Source organism: Anopheles darlingi, chromosome 2 (assembly GCF_943734745.1).
Source record: "Anopheles darlingi chromosome 2, idAnoDarlMG_H_01, whole genome shotgun sequence".
NCBI classification, from domain to species: domain Eukaryota; kingdom Metazoa; phylum Arthropoda; class Insecta; order Diptera; family Culicidae; genus Anopheles; species Anopheles darlingi.
This window is the reverse complement of record NC_064874.1, coordinates 48,344,403-48,352,715: the sequence shown is the minus strand read 5'-3', so window position 1 is coordinate 48,352,715 and position 8,313 is coordinate 48,344,403. Positions and strand designations below refer to the sequence as shown.

Genomic DNA, 8,313 nt, shown 5'->3' with positions numbered 1-8,313 from the left:
TCGGAAGCTGCTTCCCAAAAAGCGCGAAAGACGCAGGCACCGTATGGAATCTTTCAGCGATGCGTTGTTTTTCTCCCGGTTTTCGTGGCGTTTTTTTTTCGGTGATTCGTGATCCGCCACCGCTCGCTCCCCGCGTTTTTCAGTCGCGACTTTCAGTGGTCGTGGACCTCGTGCACGGCAGGATGATGGCCGACAAATTGCCTTAAGGAGGCAAGCGGCAGCGGAAGCAGCCGGCGGGATCGCCGGCCTATGCTCTGGGCTTCGCAGTGATGCTCCTTACCTTCTCCTCCAGCCTCGAGGCGAGGTTGCGTGGAGGTTGCTTTGGTTGCTAATTTGCAATGTCGGCTCCACTAAATGGTGGGTGTGATCGTGCAGCATTCCACGAACCCCGTCGCGGCTTCCATTCCCCCCGGGATTCTTTTCTCGGTTCTGGGTCCGCGAATCGAAAAGAAAGAAGAACGCAACCAACGCCTGTGTCCTGTGCGGACCGTATTTCATCAATTAACAATTCATAAACCATTGTGACTCACGTGGTCTTCACAGTGGTTCTCACAGTGGCCCAGACCAGACCAGACCAGACCAGCCCAGCACCAGTATCCATCACATCACAACCTTCCCGGCCCGGCACAACGGACATTCAGATGTTTGCGGACGGTTTGCGGAGGGTGTCCACATCAACGCGGTGTGATGTGCGATCATCAGCCTCAAACCCGGAGCCTCAAAGCTAATGCTTACATGCATTGCATGCATGCACTGCTGGCATCGACGCTTGCTGGTCGATTTGCTCCACGCAATGCACGAACTGGCCGCCGGTCAATCTGCCCGCGTGTGTGTGTGCGTTTCCTGGGGGGGGCAAATCTGGATCACCGATCGTCGCCGCCGTCCGTCTGTTGTGGTCCGGAGTTAATGCCGTTTGCATGCCATTGCATCATTAAATTCATTCATAATTCGCCTGAGAACGAACAGAACCTGGGGACGAGGGCGAGGACAAGGGTGGTGGATCCCCGGGAACGAGTAACGCAAAGCAATAATCGCAGTCCAGCGGAGCGCAGGTTTTTTTGGGAAATTACTTGTGCGCAATTTCAAACCAAACAGACCGTTTGGCCAGCAAATGAATTCGGGTTTGCTTCTCCTTGGCCTTTTCGGTCTGCTGCTGCTACTTTAAAGAACAACAGAAGCGTTTACGTTTGCGTTTGTTTCTTCATTTGTTTCTTCGCCCTCGACGTCGTGGAGGGTAGTGCAAGGATGCAAGTGCATGCCACGAACGACGCAAACCGAAAAAAAATGCTCCTCGGACCCCGGGAAAATCTCCCAAGAAATCTTGGTCTGGCTGGATTCTGGCACTAATACGCACTTGCCACTTGTTGGTCTCCGTCGCCGGCATGGCCTCCTTGGGGGTACAACAGTTCCGTGTTTGTCCGAAGGTGAGGATTATGATCCCCAAAAAACCCCCAGACCCGAAGAACGGAGAACGGAGGCAAACCGATCGCCACACCATGGTGTGGCCTGGGAGTTTCCTTCACCAAAGTGCCCCGAGGGCGCCCTGTTTTGGGTCAATTATTATTGACGCGGGCTCGGTTCGCGGTCCGCGGTGCCTACCCTATCCGCCTAATGATTCATCCAATGGTCCCTCGAGGCGGCCTGCAAGCCCCAAGACTGCGCGGATGCGCGAGGTTATTAATTTTTGGGCAAGATGATCCTGCTCCTGCATCCCGGGAGTAGCAGCATCGGTAGTCTGGTTACTGGACCGTCTTTGCTCGTATTTATCCCTTTAGCCCGCGCGAACTGACCGCACACAGTCCACAGTGTGATGCGTGTGCATTCCCGCCGGTGGGGTGGCCGTGGCCTCAAACGCCGGTTTTTGATGATCGTATCGCCGCTGGTAGCCACGGAGTTCGGGAACGCTCCTGAAAACGGGAAGCGCACCCCTACCCCCTCCCTCCCCTCGAGAAATCGAAATGTGGCAAACATATAATTTTCGTTCGTTTCGTTCATTTGATTTTTGTTTCACTTGCATGCAGCGGTCCATTTGCCGTGTGCTGTCGGGGAAGTGGAACTTGTTTGGATCCTCGCTCACTTGGATCCGTTTGAGGGATGGCGTTTGGAGGCCGCAATAAAGTTTATGGTATTGGTCAATTTGAGATTTTATTGCATTTCGGGGCCCGCCGTGCCAAACATCGACATCGAGCAAAGAGCAGGACAGTGAGAATCCGATTAACGAATCCTGTTTTGCTTCGCCATCGCATCGCGAGACCGCACCGGACGCGCATCCTGGTGTTGTGTCAGAGACATTTTGGAGGATTTTACTGTTTTCTAATTTGCACGATTTCACAATGCACTTGAACAGAATAAGCACAAGATTCATGAACCATAAAGTGATGCTACTCGATGACAAAGAGTGAGAGAGAAGGGTAAGAGAGTGTTTTAAATAATGACAATTTAACGATAGGCATAGGACCGTGAACCGGTAACGCTTTGACAGCAATCCACGGCGGGTACCGGGAGAATGCAAACATAATTATAACGTTATCCGCCATTCGACTCGACTCTCGATGCCATCATCAATTGCCAAGAACGACAGCATAGGGAGTACAAAGCATACAACCGTTCCGTCAGCTCGTAATCAATCATCGACCGGTGACCACCTTTCCACCGACCATACCCGGTCCTTATCGGTTTTTGGGGTCAAATTTCGAAAATTAATTGTTATCCAAAAGTTTCGCTGCGAGCGCCCGGTTGCGACAACACCAACAAGACACCAAATTGAAATGACAACAAAATGGTAGCTCTTTATCCCCCACCGCTCTGTTTCTGTCAACGAGCAAAAGTTCCCGGGCCAAGCTCCCGGCCCAGGATCCCAGCCGTGAAACCGGCGCAAACGAGAACGAATCGTCTTCGATTGTGATTGGATTGCAATGATGCGAAGCTCGAGATGGGGAGGGACGGTGGCTGGATGTAGCTCCAACACCCTCTTGCGATGACAACCGATGGCGATGGATAGATGGATCTGGATGGATGGCTGGATGGACGGGGAGAGAGCATCAGCTGGGGTGTTGGTGAAGTCAAGTACAAAGTAAACTTTCTGGCCCCTGGTGGCCCCGTGTCGGCTTCGTTTTTCATTTATCAACGAGCTCGCTGGCTTCCGTCCCGCCCTCGGCCTAAAAGCTCCAGTTTATCCGAAGCTAAACTCGGAAAGTGATCAACCGGTCTGGCCATGGGTAGGCCCGTATCCAGCTGGCCCCCTTCATTGCTGGTGTCCCTTGTGACAGCTTCGATGCGATTAGGAGACGCGAGGATAAAGAATTTGGAATGAGGAAGAGGAGGGTCTTCTGATTCACCGACGTGCGATAGCTGGCTTCACATCGTCAAGCAATGGTCAGATAAAGGTCTACATAAAACCGACCGTTTATCTTGGTGTATCTCGGTTGAGATACTGCGACCTGTTAAGTTGTTTGAATGAAACATTGTGGTTGGAATTTTCTCACAGAAATACGGTGCGTGAATGATAGATAACTGTACTGCTTTTTTATGTACATTTATTCTATCTTCAATGATCGTTAATGATTACGTTATTTAATGACGAAGAAGATAATACGCATAGATTGTGTATTAAAACCGCTGCTGGCCTGTAGGTTTCAATTTTGATAGCTAATTTTGCTGATCTATCTATCTAACTAAAAACAAACACAATTCACATCCATTAGTATCGATGAAAAGATGATTAAATCGTATTAATATCATACGCTCAGACCCCTTTAAAAAGCTGCTCTAATTTGTTAATGGTGGATTTTGTAAAGCGATGCAATTTGCAATTGAATGTTGTAATGTTTTGGGAAATTGTGAAATGTGTGTGCTATAAATTTGCAATATTTTTAATTATTTTTGTTTCGTTCAAACACGTTTTATGTGCTTTCTGTAGCCGCTCTAGTTGTTATTATTATTATTTAGGAAAATTCCATGCTTAACATTTTCCTGCAACATTCAATAGCTTTAACAATCCTCAAACAAACAATCCTGCTCGCGATACTGGTCACCTAGTTTTCCAATATCTGTGATAATGGCTTTATGTATTCCCAGCCATCTTAAATGTACTAAACTTACTTTTTATCGGTATTAATTCGGATTATTAATCGGATTATTAAGGTAGTTCAAACAATTTCCGCTGTACTCAAAGTAAGACTACCAACAGACTATTCGTACAAAATGATTTTTCGGTTTACAAATCATGAATTGATCACCAAGCTTATGGGGATACTGACGTCACGTACTTACTGGCCTGTAACATATGATCCTTCCATGCCTCATAATCTAGTGAGAACGTTATTCATGTCCATGGGATTCCAGATATTCTGTTGATAGCATCGCGTAATCTCGAATTGGACCTACCACGCCCCTAAATTTCCATCTATGTAGGATCATAAGGATCTATATAAACTTTATATCAATTTCTAATATTTTTTCCATTTTGCCGCAAATGGGTTGAATCGTTGTAATGTGTATCATAGGGACATCTTTTCAAGCAGTCAATATGAATAGGAATATGAATTCTTATTTCATTTGTGATCTGATCCGTCAAGAGTTATGTTCGTATTTTAATATCCAAAATTTGGTTTATGAGTGTTTGTCAATCATAACTGCAAGAGTTTCTTGTTCCAAGACAGTTTGTTCAGTATGCACAAGGACTAACGTATGATGAGTAATCAACTCGATTTACACAATTAATTTTCGATTGTTATAGCAATGCAATCATCCTATATCTTGTTAGAACAATGTTATCAATTCTGATAATGATACAAAAGATTCTAAATCAAAAGGCTATCTATCGCTGCATTCAATTGCGATACCGTTTCGATAAGAGCTAAGCTTTGAAATTGTGGCTCCATTCTCGTGGATCAAAATCACTTTCTAATCTTCATTTCATCGTCCTATCTGCTTCATTTTTTCGAAATCCGGCCTTTGGGATACGATAGCAACACGTGTGCCGTACCACCAACCCCATAATTCATGCACGAACGATACGAAGAATCGTCCGGACTGAACCCAGGCAAGCGCCACCACCAGCATGATGCGATGGATGGATGGATGGATTATTACACAGATTCCTCCCCAGAAAAGTATTCTGTACGTTACATGTTGGTAGGCAATACACAAATAATTCTCACAAAAACATTCCACCTGAAATAATTTCCGATCGCCCGGTCCAACAATCCGAACCGACCGAGAGGTGTAAGGGTTGCTAGCCCGGCCAAAAACCGGCCATCCTTCGCGATTCATCCGGTGTTCATTTTATGCTCTCCAATCGGCCGGTTTCTCTTTCTCTCTCGTTGTTGATTGCCGGCTGCTCTCGGGTTTATAATCGGTTCGGTTCGGCTATTTCCCCACAAAACTCAGAAAAGTAAAAAAATAGATTTCAAAATCCAACAAACTGTAGCACAGGAATTCAAATTCCAAATCCAGAATATGGAATAGCTGAAGATTTCCAATCGATTCTTTTGAAATTTGATGGATTCAATTCCTTTAGCCTACAGACGCTTGACGATGATCATCATCCTGAATCCAGCGATATGGAAAGAAGGACTATTGTACACTTCATGTGCCGGTTGGGGGCCCGTTTGGAGCTAACCCTTCTTCACCCGAACGATGAACAATTCTCGGAATGAATCGAAACGAAACGATGAATGAATAACCCTCGTACACGCGAGCACGCGCCTCCAACAGCCGATGTCGTCGTCGTCGTCGTCGTCGTCGGCGTGGTCGTCGTCGTGGTCCCGGTTCGGAGGAGTAGCTCGAGCACCAAACACCAAACCAGCAGCAACAGCATAACCCTCAGCATCCATCATCAGTTCCATGTTGTTCGTGTTTCGTGGCGGGTTCGCGTCGTTTTCAGCCACCAACGCGAGGCCAGATGTTCTAGACCCGTGATTCCGTTCGGCATCGAGTGGCGCTCGGATGGAGGACCCAAAACACCAGCCAGTCATCCATCCAGCCAGCCAGTGTGTAACGATTGTTCGCTGAGGTGGTAACTGTGGTGCATAAACAACGTACCTTTCCCGGCTTTTTCCCCGACTTATCCAGCAGAAGTACCGGCTTTCGTCGAAAGGTTGAACGAAGGTTCGTTTCGTTTCTTGAAAATCCGGTGGTCCAGTGTGCAGTGCAGTGCAGAGAGTGCAATCGAGCGCAACAATCCGTTCCGTTCCGCTCACGAAACGAGGCTACAATGAAGATACAGTGCATACGGCGGGGTTTGAAGCATGAGATGATTCGTGACATCGTCTTCTTCTTCTCCTCCATCTCCGTTCGTTTCGCCGCTTAATGTGTGTGGCGCGTGCCGGTAAACCGTATGGTCGCAGGAAGCTGAACATCTAGCGCGCCCCGTTACACCGTCCATTCATTGCGCATCCCTGCATCGGTGCACACACACACACACACGGACACACTGTTGGTGTTGATCCATCGTGGGTGGTGCTTCGCGTTCCCGTTCGACTTGTGCGCTGATGCGTGCGTGCGTGCGTGCATGTGTTTGAGCGTATGGTCCGTGGGAGGTAATGGTGGAAAATTGAAGGAAAATTTTCAAAACACAACGCCCCCCTTTCCTCCCGAAGTACCCGCGGGGGGAGGTAGCGCAAAACCGAAACAGTTGAGGAAAGCAAAGCAACGGAGTGTGGACGACGGGCTGTGATGCGTCGTTGCATCGTCGGTGCATCGTGCTCCACACGTGCGTTGCCAGAGTGATGAAAGTGAGTTTGTAGCGGGCCCACCGGCCTACTGTGGCATGCACGGCATTATAGGCGGCGAAGGAAAAGTGGAAAATCCCGGAGCTCATTAGTGTAGTGGCAGTGGCCAGCCAGCCGGTGCAGTGTGGAGGCTTGGGTTGTGGTCCCGATTCATTGGTTAATTACTGCTGGTCAACGAGAGAGAGACAGAGAGAGCGAGAGAGGTAAGGTGTCCGATCCGTTTTGATACGATTTTGATGCGCAACAGTGAAAGTACAAGCGGCGGTTTTCCCAGGTGATTACCCAGTGGCCCGTGCACCACAGTATTGCGTTTAGTGAAAAATAGTGCGCCAGAAAGATCTCCAGGAAGATCCGTTAGGTGGTGTGATCTGGTGTATCTCGGGTGTTTTACGATCACCCCGCAACCCGCAGCAGCAGTGGTGGTGGAGTTGGTGGATCTGGAGCTTCCGAGCAAAAGCCCAGCAATTGTGAAAGTGAAGATCGGAAGTACAGTCGTGTTGTGTCGCGTCGTGTTGTGTGCACGGTGTGCATTCCCAGCCCCCCCAACCGCTCCATTCTTCGTTGACCGTGAATGACTCCGTGAGAAGCTTCTGCCGGGGAAGATAACAAGCTTCGGCTTCAACAGTTGCTGCTACGACAAGCGAACGGAATAGAGCGGCCGGCCTGCTCCTCCTCAGCCAGAAAACACTGCCAGCAGAAACGTAAGCGCCATTATGATGATGATGATGAATGATGAATGATGAATTCATGGTGTGGAACAATTGGTCTGTTGGCTTTTCGGGAGAGAACACCGCACCAGCATTATTTCCCAGCATTGTTACCAGCGCGCATCTTTGCAGCGCACCGTGAGCTTTTTGAGGCTTGATCCCAGCAGGCCAGGTATAGTGTAGTTCGTTCCCAGGCCACCATCGCCATGTTTACCAGGATGTTTTCGTTTTGTTTTTTCGGGGGACCGTTTTTTTGTGGGGCCATCATTGGGAAGTGGAGATGGTATGTTGTTTTGGGGCAACCGTCCGTCTGCAACGTCCAACAAGCATTTCGCGGCATTTTTGCGGCCTGCTAATGAAGTACGGTCTACACTCCACTCCAGACTCTGACATTCGTAAGTTGGAATGCTCGTCTCGCTGACCAGTTGTTGATGCAATGAGTTGCAGCATAAGACGAGTCCCCGGTCACAGGAGAACCAGGGGGCCATCGCACTCTCCCGAGGAAGATACAATCGACGTTGTGTGTAAGACGTCGTCGTCGTCGTCGTTTTCGTAGTTTTGTGGCAACCACCAGCGCACCAACAGACAAGACGTCGCGAGCAAGATAATTACCGGGTACTGCCTCCCCCTCGGCGGGGGTGTTTTATCCGAAACAATAGTGTTTTCGCTCGCTCGCTGGCATCGGAATCGGAAATCAGACCCCCTTCCCACCACTGAGGGGGGCCAGCATTGATCCCACGTCCCTACAATGACCTTGTTTTCGCGCAGATCTGCACAGATCCACGCACAATCGCGCCACAGGCTGAGGGCCACAAATGAACGCCCTTTTTGTCCGGAGGGCTGTGTCCTCCTCCCAGGCGGTTAGTCTGGGA

The 8,313-nt window shown here is 48.9% G+C and overlaps 1 protein-coding gene across 5 annotated transcripts in view; it reads left to right on the top strand.

Annotated features, from left to right (window-relative positions):
- The first annotated feature begins 5,797 nt into the window (after nucleotides 1-5,797).
- LOC125951867 (band 4.1-like protein 4) overlaps nucleotides 5,798-8,313 on the top strand; it is a 101,227-nt gene continuing 98,711 nt past the window's right edge. For all 5 annotated transcript variants that reach the window (XM_049680967.1, XM_049680968.1, XM_049680971.1 and 2 more), the window contains exon 1: nucleotides 5,798-7,435. The gene's annotated coding sequence lies outside the window, so the exon portion shown is untranslated. The remainder of the gene's footprint in view (nucleotides 7,436-8,313) is intronic.